Raw genomic sequence first — 18,963 nt, forward strand, 5'->3', positions numbered from 1 at the left:
TCATTTATTGATTCTTGCTTCTTTCAGCATTAAGTTCAGCAATCTCCCTTTTAAGACTCAACAGAGCAACTGATTCATCAGTTTAAGTTTTATTGTCTTTAGGATCAGTTTGCTTTGCTCTGGACTTCTCAAAAGATAGGGAAAGCTTGTGATATTCATTAACCATGTCGTGAAGTGTAGAAATGATTTCATCTCATGTGAAATCAGTTGAGCTAAATTCAAATACATGTTGACTAGTTGACTCCATTTCTGTGTCATCAGCCATTAGGCACTTGACTTCTTCATCATCATCACTTGAGCAGCTCAAGCTTTCAGATTCTGAATCATCACTTGTCAAATTCTGCCAATTTTTACTTGCTTTCCTAAGCTAGAAGCACCTCATGCTTCTTTCTGTAATATTTCTTGTCATCTTTCGATCTTCTCTTGTGCTCATAGGATTTCTTTCTTTTTTCAATTGTGCCTCGACTATCCTTCTTAGGTTTGAGACATTCATCAATGAAATGATCAGTTTTGCCACAGTTGTAGCAAGCATTAGTTTCTTCTTTGGAGTGATTTTTATGATATTGTCTTTCGAAATTTCCTTGATTTCTTCTCATAAATCTCCCAAACGTTTTAACAAATAATGACATAGCGTCAATAATTAACTGATCAGCAGATTTGTCAATTGAACCAGTTGGTTCTAGTTTGACAGTAGTTAAGGCAATTGTAGCTGCTGATGTCGAAGGTTCCCCTTCTCTAGTTTGCAACTCAAACTCGTAGGCTTTTAAGTCAGCAAATAAATCATGAAGTTCGACCTTGTTCAGGTCCTTCAATTCTCGCATTACCATGGTCTTAACGTCCCATTCCTTGGGAAGACCTCTGCCAATTTTCAGTGCCACCTCTTTATTTGAATACACTTTTACGAGTTCATTCAGTTCGTCTACTATTCTGCTGATTCTTTCGTCATACTCATGCATGGATTCTCCACTCTTCAACTTTATATTGTCAAACTTTTGAACAACAACAGATAGCTTGTTCTCTTTGGTTTGCTCAATGCCTTCACAGAGCTGAATCAGCTTATCCCAAATTTCCTTGGCGGTTTTGCACATTTTTATCTTGCTGAAAGAGACTTTATTCAGCATTTTGTATAGAATGTCTTTAGCCATGTTGTCCAAGTTGGATTTTCTCTTGCTTTCAGTTGTCCACTCATCTCGGGGTTTTTAATCCGATGTGGTGCCCCGTCAGTTATGGCAACAACTATGTTTGCCTTCAATATCTTCATGGGTCCATCTGTGATAACATACCTCATGTCATTGTATTCTGCAGCTAGATGAGCCTGCATTCTGATTTTTCAATCATCAAAATCTTCTCTGGAGAACATTGAGATTTTGTTGAAGGAAGACATATTGATCAGTTTGTATATTGAAGTATTCAAGAACAATATTCAAGCTGCTCTGTTATCACTTGAAATGATCGGTCAAAGGTGGAAATGTGTTTAGAAGGGGGGGTGGAATAAACACTTACTATTTTCAAAACCTTTTCAACTTATGAGTCAGTTTAGTGATAAACTTATACTCGGGAATCTTGTAAGTCAACATCATTCAGTTAAAAAATAACCTGCGGAAACAAACTGAGTGATAGATATAATATAAATAGAAATACAAGGACACAAGATTTTATGGATGTTCAGAGATTTAAATACTCATATGTCACCCCTTCTACCTCAAGGATAGGATATACACTAAAAGACTTTGATCGATACAATCAGTTGTACAGACCCACTTCAGTTTTGGACTTAACAATGCCAAACTGAAACTCTTAGTAACAAATTTGTTTACAGTACACAAAAGAACTGAAATAATCTAACACAACTGATCTCTTAAAGATCGAGTAATACAGCTTGTGTTTTAAAGCTTGAGGTATAGCTTGAAAGCTATGAATGTATGCAGTAAGCGTGAGCTTTGGTGTCTGTAAGGATTTTAGCAGAGTAACTGTTGTAAATCGATAGTTGTTTAAGGATTCAAAAGTTCAAGAGTTTCAAGCGCTTCTTTAGTTGTTCTTCTATACTATTTATAGGCTTCCCTCCAACGGTAATATTAAATATAATTTGAACCTTTCTATACGTTTCTTGCCACTGTCAACAATCTTCTGACAGTCGTACATTGTAGATTTTTTGAGATGCTGTGATCCCACTACTTGTTGCAGTCAGCTTTTGTCGGTAGAATGACTTAACTGATGACGTGTACAGCTGAGGGATCAGCTGATTGATTGTAGACGATAAACTCACAACTGTTTGTAGTAACTGATCAGTCAGTTGCCCGCGTTGTTCAGTTCAGTTGCTAGTTCAGTTGCCTTCCGATAGTTGCATATATTAAATCAGGTTCTATCATTCTTTTAAATCAGTTATATGCTCAGTTTGTCAAACATCTGAAATTCAGTTTCCAACAATAACAATTACGTGATTTTCTGAGTAAAGGGTATTTCCATCCGAGTTCTTCACCTTGAGGTGCGCCTATTTTGTTTGTCAAGAAGGATGGTTCGATGAGGATGTGTATTGATGTAATGTCTAAAAAGCCAACCCACGTAAACCACATGCATGCAAATGATTGAAATTGCTTAATTGTTTAATTTCGTTGAGTTTAAATGCTTAATTGATGTATATTATATTATTCAAGGTCTAATTGCTTGATTTCATGATAATAGAAGATTTTATTTGAATATTTGATAATAGGCTGGGGAAAGGAGACCGGGGTCGACAAAGTAAAATGTTTTCAATAAATATTTTTAAGGCTTGTTAATATGATTAAAAATGATTAAAATTTTCTAAAAATGGTAGAATACAAATTATTTTACAAGACGAGCTCGATTTTATCCGGGAAGCCGGTTTTGGGCAAACAAGTGATTTTTAAAGGACCAAAAATATTGTTTTTGAAAATTACATTTTGTAAACTTTTATTTTACAATTAAATAGGTGTTATTGAGCCTAAATTACCTAAGATTATTAGGCCCAATTGCTCCTAAATACAAAGCCCAAAACCTAAGCCCGTTAACATGCAAATTTTAATCTATAAAATAGAAACCTAGGGTTTTCCTAATCCATTCAGCCGAGAATCACACACACAACACACACAATAGTTTTCAAAAATTAGGAGAGGAAAAACAAGGAGTCTTCATCGCCCGTTCGTCCTTCTTCGCACCCCACGCGAACAATCGTATATTCGATCGTTCTAAAACGCAAAGGCACGCTTCTAAACTTCTTTTACGCACCATTCAAATCATATTATGCTTGTTTTAAGTATTTTTGCATGAAAAAAATTCGAGCATGAATCGCTCAATGTTTTGATGATTATTTTCAAAATTTTGATGATTTTACGCTTGTTTGAAAAAACGTTATGATTCCTAAGGACCCGCAACCAATAGGAGGTGTTTAGGTGACGGTAAAAGAGTTGCTAGGGCACAATATAGATGGTGCAACCGAGCTTAGCAAGGAGGGAAACAAGCCTAGGGTTTCCTCATGGGTTTCACGGTGCTTGAGGTCGACTAGGTAGGAGGCTTGTGTGCGACTCGGCCATGGCTTTGGCAGGGGCTGTGCTGGACGTGGTTAGGTGTTAAGAAGAGTGCTAGCATGGTTAGGACTCATGGGAAGCGGATAGGGAAGAGTCCGCAAGTGCTAGGACTCTTCCCATGCGTGCAAAGGGTCGGGTACTGTAGGGGCGGCTCGCAGCTCGGCTAGAGCTGGTTGAGCTGGTCCAATATGCTTAGAAGTGGGTCCAGGGAAGTCTAGGCTAACGTTGAGTCAAGGGTGGCTCGGTCGTGGCTCGAGGGAATTGGGCTGTGGCTTGATGGAGAGGTTAGGGTTCCAGTTTTTTGTTTAAAATGGAAGGGGCTCGAAACTTGGGTCCACGGAGGTGGATCGTTCCTCACGGGGGTATTTTAGAAATGAAAAGTTATATTTAAAGTTTGGGAAGAAAATATTAAATTTTAAATTAATTCGGGATTTAAACGCTTCATGGTTTAGTAATTAATGAATTAAATCAAAATGCCTGGGTTTACGTCGAATAAAATTATTACAACACAAATTTAAGCTTAAATAATTATTTGGGATAGTCTCGAGTCAATAAAAGTGAGAAAAAGTCAATTTACACCTGGGTAGTACAAAAAGGTTTTGCAGTGTCCCGAAGAATCATAACGCAAGCTAAATGATATTTTAAAACGTATATTATTAAAATTTGAGATTTTATGATTTATGATAAAGCTATGAAATTTTTACAATTAAAATGTTATTTTACGAATTTAGAAAGGACGCGATGTTTTATGATTAAAAAGAAAAGAAAAATATTTTGAAGGATGTAAATTGACTATGAAAAAATGATATGATATATGATTATTAGGAATATCGTGAAGGAGAAGGCCCAGAGAGCGCCCGTTTACAGGAGAAGGCCCTAGAGGGAGCCCAACGATAATATTTCCATTTACGTTGGTGCCTAGTGCCTGTCCCCATGCGCAATGGTGAGCTAAGACTGATCAGTCGACCAAATGATACAACTAGTCACTTTCAAGGATCAAACTCCACCCAAAACGATAAATGATGGAAATCTTTATGATTTGATTATTTATGATGCTTACAAATTTATGCTAGCTTATTTTGAATAAATATATGATTTTTAATGCATGTTCTTGTATATGTATTATTTGTTACTCATGTTTAGAATGTGCTGAGTCATTAAACTCACTAGGTTTGAATGTTGAAGGTGAGGATGAGATTGAGAGAGGAGTTGACGTTTAAGTGGATCGAGTCTGGCAGTACACTCCCGAGCGACATTATTTTTCGCATTAGCTTGATAGTCAAAGTTTTAAAGATTTTGTTAATTATTTAAATAGATATTTTTATGTTTTAATTTGAAGTTAGTGTTGATCATGTTAATGGTTTACATAAGATTTTTGTTAATTGACGAGTTAGAGATTTTATGCACTTGAAAATTTTAGATGTTAAATTACTTTTGGATGTTAGAATGTTAATTCATTTTAAATATGAATTTCGAATTTTCGTTTTACACCTAATTTTTCTCATAAGTGGAATTTTTATGGTCGTGGTTCTCGAGATAATAATCCTTTAGTTTACTCCATTGAGATGACTCGTCTGTTAGATTCTGGTCATGAAGATTTTCTAGTTTATGTTTTTGATCTGTTACAAGACGAGCGACATATATATGATATTCCTATTGTCTGTAAAATTTCTAACGTATTTCCGGAAGAAATTCTTGGTTTTCCACTAGAACGAGAAGTCGAGTTCAATATCGAATTGATGCTAGAAATTGAACCTACATCTTGATCACCATACCGTTTAGCTCTTGTTGAATTGAAAGAACATGTAACGTCTCGAAAATTAGAAGATCAACGTGAGCCAAATGCATGCAAGTTGTCAAATTTCTTATGTATTTTATTAAATTATTTTAATGCATTAAATGCATGTTTATTTAATGAATTTGTGTTTTAATTCATGGTTTGTTAAAGTTTCATTCATTAGGGTTTTAAGTTCAATTTCGCGCTCAATTGAGTAACGGAGACCGGGAATGATCAAGAAAAAGAATTTATTAAATAATAATTTTTAATTATTTAATATATGGTGTATTTAAGTATGATTTTTGAAAATGGGCCTTGGTTGGGTATTTTTACTTGACGTGTCATATTTTTAATTGGTACACAATTTTGATCGATTTGGAGGACTTTTTGAGGGTTCGGGCAATATTTTCAAAAACGTACCAGAACGAGATATTTTTCGAGAGTGTGTTTGGGCTTGATGGGTTTATTTTAGTGCTTAATGGGCCCAAAATCTTTTTAATCCATTTAATTCTAATTTTAGGCCCCTTAGTATACTATATTTTGACTTAAAGCTAATTAATTAAACCATAAACCTAATACCCTCTAGTGGTCTCCCCCTCCCCTCATTCAGCAGCCCCTTTGTTCAAAAAATCTACAGCCACCTCAAAGTTTCTCCAAAGCTTTCAAGAAAAATCCCTCCCCGTCTCTCCGGTGCGTGTTCTATGCAAAGGTCTTCAAGTTTTCGAGCGTTTATACACAAAGGCACGATATAAATCTCTTTTTCTCATCATTTACACCATTTATATGCTGATATACATGTATTTGCATGATAACTCCTTTGATTTATCATGTGGTGCCAATTTTGCAATGGCTTGACATGAAATATTCAATTTGTTGACTTATAACTCACGCTTTCTTGTGTTTGTATAAGGGGCTGCCGATTTTGAGATGCTATGGGGCTGCATCGGTCAAGAGTGAAGGTGAAAAAGACTAGAGTCCAGAAATGGTCGGCTTGTGGGAAGGCCGATTGGTTTTGGGTGAAGGACCTAGGGTTTTCGTGGCTAGATCGAGGGAAAGGGTTGGTTGAGCCGTGCATGGCTTGATTCCAGCCGTGTATCAGAATTTATTAAGTACGTGACTAGGCTGGGAAATGGCCGGGTGCAACTGGAAGTGAAGGGGAACGGGTAGGGTTAAGGACGTAGTTGTGTCACTCCTTGGCAAGATCTGACAAGGCGCGTGTGTGGTGCTGCAGGTTAGGTTAAGGTCGGTCCAGTAGGGTGTCCTTGGCTTGATCTTTGTCCTAGATAACATTGGTTCAAGGTTGGTTCGAGTTGGTTAAGTCTAGGGTCAAAGGTGTGAAGGCTTGGTGCATTAGGGTTTGTGGATTATCAAAGGGCTGAAAAATCCAGCAATTTTCAGGGCTGTTAGAGGGGCATAAGTGGACTGATATAGGTGGTTTAGGGGCTGGTAGGATGTGTACAAGGCGTGGTAAAAATTTTGGAGACATTTGGTTAAGTTTCGCGTCAATTCGAGTTAAACAGGGACCCCGGTCCAAGTTTTAAAACGAATCGTATAAGTTTTAAACGAGCTCGAGTTTACGTCTAAGAAATTCTTATCATTATGTTTTGAGGTGTTTTAAGGAGTTTAATAGACTTCGGGTCGAAATTTTGAGGTCCAGGAAAACTGGTAAATTAGGGAGGAGCAAAATGGTCATTTTGCACCCTAGTCGAGTTTTAGTCTTGACAGCGCCCTAAACATGATATTAAATGATTTAAATGTTTATGTAAGCATGGATACGACTTTTTATGTAATTAATAAAAATACATTGCATGCTTGATTTTAAGAAAAATTTACGTATATGCATGATTTTTTTAAGTGATGAATATGAAGACATGTTTTTGAGGGATGAGAGTTGGTTGTGACTAATATGTATATGTATACGATGATATACAAGCCAAGGCTCGATATCCCCACCGTCGGTACCGCGGTTATACGTAGATGGATCCATCGAATAGAGCTGATATGATAGAGCTGATACGAAATTCACAACTAACGAACTGAATTCAATCAATAAAATGTATACGTATATGGTGAGACATGTTTTGACACGTTATGCAATATTACGACGTGTTTATGTTTATGCTTTTAAGATCATGAAAGGTATGTTGTTTACAGTACTTTTCATCTTGCATGTTATGTATATGTACTCGTTATAACGTTACCAATGTGTTGAGTCTTTAGACTCACTAGGTGTGAATGATGCAGGTGAGCACAATGATGAGGAGACTGGATGTAACGTACCGTATTTTTTGAGCTACTTGAAATTTGCGGAAAAATAAAAATTTTCTTACATAAGAAATAAACTCTCAAATTTCGATTTGAAATAAACTATTCATCCAAAAATATTTGCAATAAAAAAAGCGTGATTAAAGTTTGCTAAAAACACTTGTTTAACATCGTAACCCAGAACATGAAATCAAAGTAGTTTAATCATTGTGTAAAAACTAAAAGAAACATGGGCGGTCCTCGGGTTTAGCCTCCCGCTCAGTCCAAGTCTGCTCACTGTTCCTCACCCCTCGTCTCCTCAAAGTAATCCTCACCTGCATCGATCAAGTCTAGTGAGTCTAAAGACTCAACATGTATAAACTGGGCATAACAAGTATTACGTAGTAAAACCACATGAAATCTTTAAAATAGAGCGTACATACTTTAAACTTGAACATGCGTGTAAAAGCTTGAACTTACATACATAACATAGACTTGCTATAACGTGAAACTTTTTCTGAAACATGCTTGCAACATACATACTTGAACATACATGAACTTCATCATTTTGCATAGAGATATGTTTCAAAGCAAGTGACCCATACAAAAACGCCTGATCAAACTAAACCACAGTACTGCACTGGCAGGGAAAATCCACTACCACATATATGAGATCCCCGTTCATGCTTTAACGGGTGGATTGGTCCCTGATCATGCTTACCGCTTTCCAATCCTGATCTAAACCCGATCATGCTTTACCGGGGTGGAGAGGTCATCGGCCAAGTTCACCGACTTTCAAACCCATACATAATTTGGTCACAAGACATTTAGCATACCTAAAAAACATGAAAACATTTTCTTTTGCACGTCGAACATACTTGAAACTTGAATATGTATAAACTGGGCATAACAAGTATTACGTAGTAAAACCACATGCAATCTTTAAAATAGAGCGTACATACTTGAAACTTGAACATGCGTGTAAAAGCTTGAACTTAAATATATAACATAGACGTTCTATAACGTGAAACTTTTCTGAAACATTCTTGCAACATAAATACTTGAACATACATGAACTTAATCATTTTGCGTAGAGATATATTTCAAAGCAAGTGACCCATACAAAAATGCTTGATCAGACTAAACCACAGTACTGGACTGGCAGAGAAAATCAACTACCACATATATGAGATCCCCGTTCATGCTTTAACGGGTGGATTGGTCCATGGTCATGCTTTACCGCTTTCCAATCCTGATCTAAACCTGGTCATGCTTTACCATTGTGGAGAGGTCATCGGCCACGTTCACCGACTTCCAAACCCATACATAATTTGGTCACAAGACATTTAGCATACCTCAAAAACATGAAAATATTTTCTTTTTCACGTCGAACATACTTACATGGCGTTGAGGGATTCGTTGGATCTCGTTTAGGGCCACTGCTATAGAGACTAACATGAGTTCGAATACATATCTTGCATAACTTAGACGTAACAACCATGCCCTCACACAAACTTGACCATTTCCTTACTGACGTTCTAAATCTCTTGGGACTCGACCTTGTTTAATCCTGCACTAAACCCAGACATCGAACCCCAAAGCAATCAGTATATTTTTCCCGAAAATTGTAGGACACGGATCCCGTGCACACCTCCGGGTCCGGGTCCTTGTAGGCTCTGAACTCACCCTACTGGAAAATAACTAAGGCACGGACCCCGTGTAAGGGTCCGTCCTAAGGGTCTGTGTACCTATTGTAAGTTTACCCTACGATAGAAAACAAAGGCACGGACCCCGTGCCAGGGTCTGTGTACAGGTCCGGCTAGCCACTGAAGCAAAAATTCAAACTTGCGGAAATTTCTTACACTGTGCTATTTCTCCCAACTAAATTGAATGGACTAAGAATTGATACCTCGAGACCCATCCTAGGGTACTATGGAGTCGACTCAACTCTTACAACGTCCCAAATGGAGACGCACACCAAACAAGAAACAAATCCGTAAACACGACGTTTTGACACCAAACGCATCCTATGACTTCTAATGCAATCAAGTGCCTATCGTCGCAAACTGACACACCAAAAATTATCCCAACATCATTCTCGATATACTTAAACACAGCAGTGAACACCTTGTCGATCCCCAACGAAGCCTGCAACAATAAAACTACAAGAACACATCAAGAATGCATTTTTTCGAAAAAATGCAGTTTGAGTAGTCCCACGGAAACGATCATAACTCACTCAATTCGTATCCAAATATTTCAAATTTTATATCAAATCGAAGGTATCAAAAAGTTCTACATTTCATATGTTGAAAGTTTTTCCAAAAACTTGATCTAAAAGTCGCAGTATTTAAAATGACAGCAAATTTTGAGTTTTAGATCTAAAATCGTTTCAAAATTGATCCAACAAATTTTTGCTCAAACTTTTTGCAAAATACATGGATTTTTACGCATAATAAACATAATAACGTATATTATAACAAGATTGATGCAGAAACAAAAGATTATACATGCATTATATATGATTTGAAACGATTGAAGATGACGAATACCAGTGCTGTAGAATACGGGAGATGACAGGGTAACGCTTGCTACACGATTCTTGCTCGAAAAACCAATGTAAATCTTCAGAAATTTTGCAAGGTAGAGGGGTGGCTGCTGCTAGGTCTCAAGAACCCTAAGCTATCTCCAAAATAAAACGTGTGTTTGTGTGTGTTACGTGTGTGCGTGAGTGTGGTGTAGTTTTAGCTGAAAATTTTTGATTAATTAAATTATTAGGGGCTAAAGAATTTGATAAGGTAAATATTTAGAAATAAAATAATGCTAATCCAATTACTCAACCCCACTAAAAGATTAAATAAACAAATTCGCAAGGTTTAAAATCTCTACTACTCAACTTAGTAATTTTGAAAACTTAAAAATCTAAAAAATCACATAATACATAACTTAGGCTTTTAAAATTTCGTAAATCATTTAAAATACTAAATTTCTTGACTTTGAAATAAAATACCTCATTTCAAGAATCGCCGAAATCATCACCCTTCTCTTTTCCCAATCCGGCAGCGAATATTCGCCTGAAACATAAAACTCAAGAAACATTTTAACGTGTATCACAAAGCATAATTAACTTAAAATAATGCATTTGAATAAATCATGCATCGCTAAAAATCCATTTAAACTTGAATAAATGATTTAACATTTAAATAAATGCACGGCTTTTACGTGTACTGATTTTGAGCTCTACAGTTCCTCCCCCACTTATATAAATTTCGTCCTCGAAATTAAATATTACCAAACAACTCCGGGTAGCGGCTTCTCATATCAGATTCTGTCTCGCAAGTGGCCTCCTCCACTGATTGATTCAGCCACTCGACTTTGACCAACTTGGTTACTTTGTTCCGAAGTCTCCGTTCTTGTCTGTCTAGGATTTGAATAGGTCTTTTCTCATACAATAGTTCTGGAGCAAGCTGCAATGGCTCATTGATAGGTATGGTTTTTATGTGTTTTACTGCATTAGTTTTGTGTGTGTTTGCATTGTGCATGCGTATATTTCATTTATATTTTGTTCGTTTTAGAGTAAGCATATGCATGTGATCATTTCTGAATTGGGCGTGGTGAATTTGCAGGAAAAATGACCGAAAAACTGAAATCGGAGCAGAATGTGCAAGAATGGGCAGAAAGACTAGCGCCCGAGCAGTAGAATTTTACAGCTCGGGCGCGAGAGATGATGTGAGTAGCTGAATTCCAGAGAACATAGCGGTCGGGCGGTAATATTTTACCACCCGGGCGCGAGAAGCACCCTCCGAAGAGTAACATACAGAAGGTTCGGCGCTCGGGCGGTGAAATTCTACAGCCCGCACGCGACTGCCGCATTACCCAAAGAAAAATTAGAGAATGTGTGGCGCTCGAGCGGTAATATTCGATTGCCCGAGCGCCACCTATTTTTGGAATAATTTCTTGGCCAATTCCTTACCTTATTTGCTAGAGGTGGCGGATATGGAAGGGGGATTTGGACGTTTTTGAGATTATTCAGACATAATTCATAAGCCACCACAAGCCTTGGAGAGGAGTTTGCGCTTGGAGTTGGAGATTCGAAGATTTTCCGGGCGTCGTTCCTCGCACTTTCGTCACGAATAGTATTTCTGATCTAGTTTTTATCATTTAAACATTGTTGTGTTTATTTCTACCATGAATTCTAGTAGCTAAACCAAAATATTTGTTGTGATTTAAGGGGATCCTACCCCAAACTTTGATTTAATTCATTTATAATTCGATTATTGCTTTGTTCTTGAATGTGCTACTGTTTTTCATTGTTTTGTTAGAGCGTAGCTAACTTTAACAACTTTTTTATATTGCGAGTGAGTTCGAAATAATAGCTTGTGATAGGAACGAGTAGGATAGTCCGTGGATCTACAATTTACATAGATATATGAAATTAGATACGCGCCGATAGTCATAATCCGGTAGGGCGAAAACAAGGGGATTTCAGATATCGACATGCGATTCACTCTTGATAAATAATTAAAGACATTTAATTACTTCTTTGAGTAGAATTAGTTTGGCATAGCTCGAGAGAGTGTGTTCAATTGAATAGAAAATCTCGTCGGAAGCATACAATCACTATCGAACGAATTAATTAAGTAACGAGGGGTAGGTGAACTGAAATTCCCAACAAATTCATTTCTCATTGAATTTAAATCAACCATCCTAGATATCATATCTCATTATTTAATTCCTGAATCTCTTTATTGCATGTTTATTTGAGCATAGTAGTAATAATCAATCAATTAAATTTCGTTGCTAAAGATTTGATAACTAGAAATAATAATTGTCCAATACAGTCTTCAGTGGAACGATACTCGTACTCACGTACATTATACTATTAATTGACATCGTGCATTTGCGATTAATTTTTGAGCTCACAAAACCATATTTTTATTAAGAATTCCACAGTGCAAGTTTTGCTCGATCAAGTTTTTGGCGCCGTTGCTGGGGACTGTTAATTCACAATTTTATTTTTAGTTATTTTCTTTAGCATTGTTTCATTTTTATTAAATTAACACTCCATATTCTATTACGGATATCTCTTCCAGTGCATGCCAAAGTCACTTGACGTGGAGCTTGAGCAGTTTGACCCTGAAATTGAAATAACTTTCCGCAGGAGAAGACAGCAGCAGAGACTGAAGGAATTGATGTAGAGACACGGGCACGAGCATGAGAAGGAATATCGTTAAGATAGACATGTTGAGATGCCACGCCGCATACCAATGCTAGAGTATGCCTATCCTTCTTTGGATGCTGCACTCCTCAGCATTGTGAGGCCTATTGTGCGAGCAAATCACTTCGAAATCAAGCCAGCTATAACTCAGATGATTCAGAATACAGTCCAGTTTGGAGGATCTGCAGTAGATGACCCAAAAACACACATCGCAGATTTTCTTGAAATTTGCAATACTTTTAAATTTAATGGAGTTTCTGATTATGCTATTAGGTTGCGTTTATTTCCTTTCTCCTTACTTGATAAAGCTAAAGCATGGTTAAATTGTTTGCCTGTAGGTTCGATCACCACATGGGAGGATATGGTGAAGGCATTTCTCATTAAATACTTTCCTCCATCTAAGACCATGAAGATGCGGGCAGACATCACCACATTTGCTCAATTCGAGCAGGAGTCTTTATATGATCCATGGGAGCACTTCAAAGACCTATTACAAAGATGTCCTCATCAGGAACTACCACTTGGGTTAGTCGTTCAAACCTTTTATTATGGCTTGCTTTCTCCTAATCGTACTATGATAGATGCTGCTGCTTGTGGGAACCTGTTGAGAAAATCTGCTGAGGAAGGATATGAGTTGTTGGAGGAGATGGCTGCTAGCAGCTATCATCCTCAATCTGAAAGGAACAACCAGCGGAGAAATGCAGGAGTCCACCAGGTAACTGACCTTTCTGCTATTACTGTACAACTTGATGTTTTGAACAGGAAATTAAACGGCTTGAATATTGGTGGCACGGCTATGCGTCTTCAAGAGATATTTTGTGAAAAATGCGGAGGAGAACACTATGTTAAGGACTGTCAAGATGGAAATCCCTTTTATATGCAAGAAGGGGCACCAGTGAATCAAGTGGGAGTCCATAACCGTCCAAGGAATGACCCTTAATCGAACACATACAATCCTGGATGGAGGCAACCTACCAACTTCTCATAGGGCGGACAAAACAGTCAGAATCGACCACAGGGAGGACAACAATATGGGAAACAACCAATGTACAGATATGACCCTCCTAGAAAAGAAAAGTCTAATTTGGAGAAGATGATGTCTAAGTTCATCTCATCTACCGAAACTAGACTCCAAAACCAAGATGCATCGATAAAGGGGCTAGAGAATCAGATTGGACATTTAGGAAAGATGATAGCAAGTAGAGAGCCGGGCACCTTGCCAAGTAACGCAGAGACCAATCCAAAAGAGCAAGTGAAGGACATTGAGTTGAAGAGTGGAAAGATCTTAGAGGCTAGAAGGGACAGAAAAACTCAAGTACAGGATGAACAGACTGTGTCATCAAAAGGTAAGTCTTCGAAGTCAACACCAGCACCCTCTGGACAATCTAAAATTGTTATCCCTCCACCTTTTCCTGCAGCATTAAATAAAGCGAAATTAGATGCACAATTCGGTAAGTTTTTAGAAGTATTCAAGAAATTGCACATCAATATTCCCTTTGCTGATGCTCTGATGCAAATGCCAAGCTATGCTAAATTTCTGAAGGACAGTCTTAGTAAACAAGAGAAAATTGGAGGATCACATGACGGTAAATCTAACTGAGAATTGCTCCGCTTTGGTGCAAAACAAAATCGCACCGAAACTGAAGGACCCAGGGAGTTTTTCTATTGCTTGCGTGATTGGTGATATTGTATTTCATAAAGATTTGTGTGATCTTGGTGCGTGTATAAATCTTATGCCGTTATCTGTATTCAGGAAACTCGGATTAGGAGAACCTAAGCCAACAAGGATGTCCTTGCAACTAGCAGACAGATCTATCAAATACCCGCGAGGAGTCATAGAGGACGTCTTGGTAAAGGTGGAAAAATTCATATTTCCTGCAGATTTTGTGGTACTTGACATGGAGGAAGACGTGGAGATGCCCTTGATTCTAGGGAGACCATTCCTTGCGACTGGAAAGGCCCTGATTGATGTTCAAGAAGGGAAGTTGAGATTGCGAGAGGGCGAGGAAGAAATTACTTTTTACGTCTTTAATGCTCTTAAGCTTACACTGCACACTGATAACTGTTTCAGAATTGATGCTATGGACTCACTTGTGTGTAATTTTGTGCAGGATGCCATGAAAGACCCATTGGAAGCAACCCTCACAACTGAATTAAAGGAGGAAGACTTGGATGAAGAAAAAGCTGAAATAGTGGCATACTTTAATGCCAACCATCCATGGAGAAATCCAATGAGAATGAGACTGGAGGATTTAGGAGAGCGAAGAGATTTGACCCCTCCAAAGTCAAGCATCGACGAACCACCGATGCTTGAGCTCAAGCCTTTGCCTCCGCACCAAAAGTACATATACCTGGGTTAGAATAACACTTTACCTGTCATTATTTCTGCAGCTTTGACAGATGCTATGGAGGAAAAACTGTTGCAAGTTCTCAAAGCGCACAAAAAGGCATTTTCCTGGAAGGTGGCGGACATCAAGGGAATAAGTCCATCAATCTGCATGCACAAAATCTTGATGGAAGAAAAGTACTCACCCCTCGTGCAACCTCAAAGATGACTCAATCCAAATATGCAAGAGGTAGTGAAGGTCGACACTATTAAGCTTCTCGATTCAGGTATTATCTATCATATTTCAGATAGTGCATGGGTAAGCCCTGTTCAATGTGTGCCTAAGAAAGGTGGGATTACGGTGATCACTAATGAAAAGAATGAACTTATTCCCACGCGGACTGTTACGGGATGGAGAGTATGTATTGACTATAGGAAGTTGAATGATGCCACCCGTAAGGACCACTTTCCCCTTCCTATTATTGATCAGATGTTGGAGAGACTAGCGGGGCGTGAGTTTTACTGTTTTCTGGATGGGTATTCGGGATATAACCAAATCACTATTACACCTGAGGACCAAGAGAAAACAACTTTCACTTGTCCTTATGGAACATTTGCTTTTCGCCGTATGCCTTTTGGTCTTTGTAATGCCCCTGCTACATTTCAGCGCTGCATAACTGCTATATTCCATGAAATGATTGAAACCTTTATTGAAATATTTATGGATGACTTTTCTGTCTTTGGTGCAACGTTTGATGAGTGTTTGCAGAATCTGAGCTCCGTGTTGCGAAGGTGCGAGGGAACAAATTTGGTGCTGAATTGGGAAAAGTGCCACTTTATGGTACAAGAAGAAATAGTATTGGGGCAAAAAATATCAGAGCATGGAATAGAGGTGGATAAGGAAAAAGTCCAAATTATCAAGAACTTACCACCTCCGACATCTATAAAGGGAGTTAGAAGTTTTCTAGGCCACGCCGGTTTTTATTGGTGTTTTATCAAAGATTTTTCTAAAATTACCAAACCTCTATCTTTCTTACTTATGAAAGATGTGCCTTTTGATTTTAATTCTGACTGTTTACAGGCATACGAGGACTTGATGGAGCGCTTGGTGACGGCTCCTGTCTTGGTGGCACCTGATTGGAATCTACCCTTCGAGGTCATGTGCAATGCCAGTGATAGTGCGGTGGGGGCGGTGCTTGGCCAGCGACAAAACAAGGTATTTCATACAATTTACTACGCAAGTAAGACCCTAGATGAGGCTCAATTGAGTTATGCAATAACTGAAAAGCAATTACTTGTAGTAGTATTTGTGCTTGACAAATTTCATTCATACCTTGTTTCGTCCAAAGTCATTGTTTACACAGATCACTCTGCATTGAAATATTTACTTACTAAAAAAGATGCAAAGCCACGCCTACTTAGGTGGATTTTATTGTTGTAATAATTTGACTAAGAAATAAAAGATAAGAAAGGTGTTGAGAATGTGGTGGCGGACCATTTGTCTAAACTGGAGCTTATTAGTAATGACTGTGTAGATCATGCTATTAATGATTGGTTTCCTGATGAGCAACTTTTTGAGGTGAAACACTGTCCTTGGTATGCAAATTTTGCTAACTTTCTTGTCACAGGCACACCACCACCAAATCTATCGTTTCACCAACGAAAGAAATTCTTCTCTGATGTGAAATATTATTTTTGGGAGGAACCATTTTTGTTTAAGATTTGTGCAGATTCCATGATAAAAAGGTGTGTTGCAGAGGAGGAGTTTAGTCAAATTCTCAACCATTGCCATGACCGTGAGGTAGGTGGTAATTTTGGATCAACAAAAACGGCATATCTAAGGTACTTGAATGTGGCTTTTATTGGCCAACCCTCTTTAAAGATGCTCGTTCTTATGTGCTAGCATGTGATAAATGTCAACGGACATGTAACATCTCTAACTGTCATGAAATGCCTTTAAATAATATTCTTGAGTGTGAGGTTTTTGATGTGTGGGGGATAGACTTCATGGGACCGTTTCCCAGCTCGTTCACGAAAAAGTATATTTTTGTGGCGGTTGACTATGTGTCTAAGTGGGTCGAAGCAGAAGCATATGCCACTAATGATGCTCAAGTGGTCCTGAAATTTCTAAAGAAAAATATTCTTAACATGTTTGGGACACCACGAGCAATCATTAGTGATGGTGGCACCTATTTTTGCAACAAACTCTTTGAAAAACTTTTGAGCAAATACGGTGTCACACTTAAGATCTCTACCCCATATCTCCCCCAAACGAGTGCTCAAGTGGAAGTGTCTAACCGAGAGATCAAGCGGATTTTGGAAAAAGTGGTAGGTGTCAGACGAAAAGATTGGTCTTTGAGGTTGGACGATGCTCTTTGGGCATATAGGACTGCTTTTAAAACACCTATAGGCACTACACAATATAGACTACTGTTTGGTAAAGCATGTCATTTACCTGTAGAGTTAGAGCATCGAGCATACTGGGCAACAAAAGCACTAAACTTTTATACTGATGCAGGTGAACGACATTTGTTGCAAGTGGATCAGTTGGAAGAATTCCGGAATCTGGCATACGATCTCGCATTATCATACAAGGAGAAGACGAAGAGGGCTCATGACAAGCGGATCATCGAAAGGTAATTCAAAGAAGGTGACAATGTCCTACTCTACAACTCCTGGTTGCGACTGTTTCCCGGAAAATTGAAGTCACGATGGTCTGGTCCATTCGTGATTTCTAAAGTATACCCATCGGTAGCCGTGGAACTGCACGATAGAAAGGATGGGACATTTACGGTCAATGCACAGCGACTAAAGCACTACATGGGTGGCACAATTGAGCCATAACTTGGAATCACCCGGTTCTAAGACAATTCGAACTGAGACTGACCGACAGTCAAGCTCTCGACTATAAATTGAGAACTACCTCTCTTTCCCTTATCTTGCATTTAATTCGATTTTTTTTATGTTAGTTATGTTTTTATTTATTTTTATTTTTTTCTTCCTGTTGTTTCAGCCTGGCTTTTATTTTGCATTTTTTCTGTGTCTGCATTCGTGTTTATGTGTTATTTGGTCTTTTGTGCAATGTCCCGGGGACATTGCACACACTTAGCATGAGGGGGTCGTTTCGTCTGTGTCATGCATGTGTGTCAGTTGATGGTGAAAAAAGTAAATTGGTAGCCAATGATTATTTTGGTCTAAATGCACTGCATGTTGCTTAGTCTTATCACTTGTTATGAATCCCCCGGTGAATTGTAAGTTTTTATATGCACATATAGTTGATTTTGGTAGTGGTGTGAATGACAGTTAAGTTCAAAATAATCTGTGAGGGAAACTAGAAAAACATGAGATGCAAGTAGAACTTGAATGAATTTCTGTTGAAATAAGTGACTGACCAGTAGCATGGAACTCGAATAGAAAATCTAAAATATACCTCAAATACCCTTCATTTCAATCGTAAATAGGACCTAAAAATTCATCTCTAGGCCAAATAAATAAACATACCCTATATTCCAATCCTAGGGAGTACGCACGAGAAAACTATGCACTTAAAAAAGTGGGCGAGAAAAAAGGGGATGTAAGGTGTGGGGGAGCCAAAAATGGATGAAATCCTATCCCAAGGCTAAAAAGATGGAGATGTAAGGCGTTGAGGAATGTCAAATAAAATTACTGACAAGCGCATAGTGAAAATGATCTACGTACTCCCAATCTTTCTGAAACACTTGAGCACTTATGGCTATTGAATCCCTAAATTTTGTTGTTCAACTGTTAAACTCTGCCACTTTATGTGTTTATTGGTTAGTCCCGAATTAAAACAGAACTCAGGAGAGAGAAACTTGTGTTGAATTGTTGATTC

This window comes from Primulina tabacum, chromosome 1, assembly GCF_025594145.1.
Source record: "Primulina tabacum isolate GXHZ01 chromosome 1, ASM2559414v2, whole genome shotgun sequence".
Taxonomy (NCBI): domain Eukaryota; kingdom Viridiplantae; phylum Streptophyta; class Magnoliopsida; order Lamiales; family Gesneriaceae; genus Primulina; species Primulina tabacum.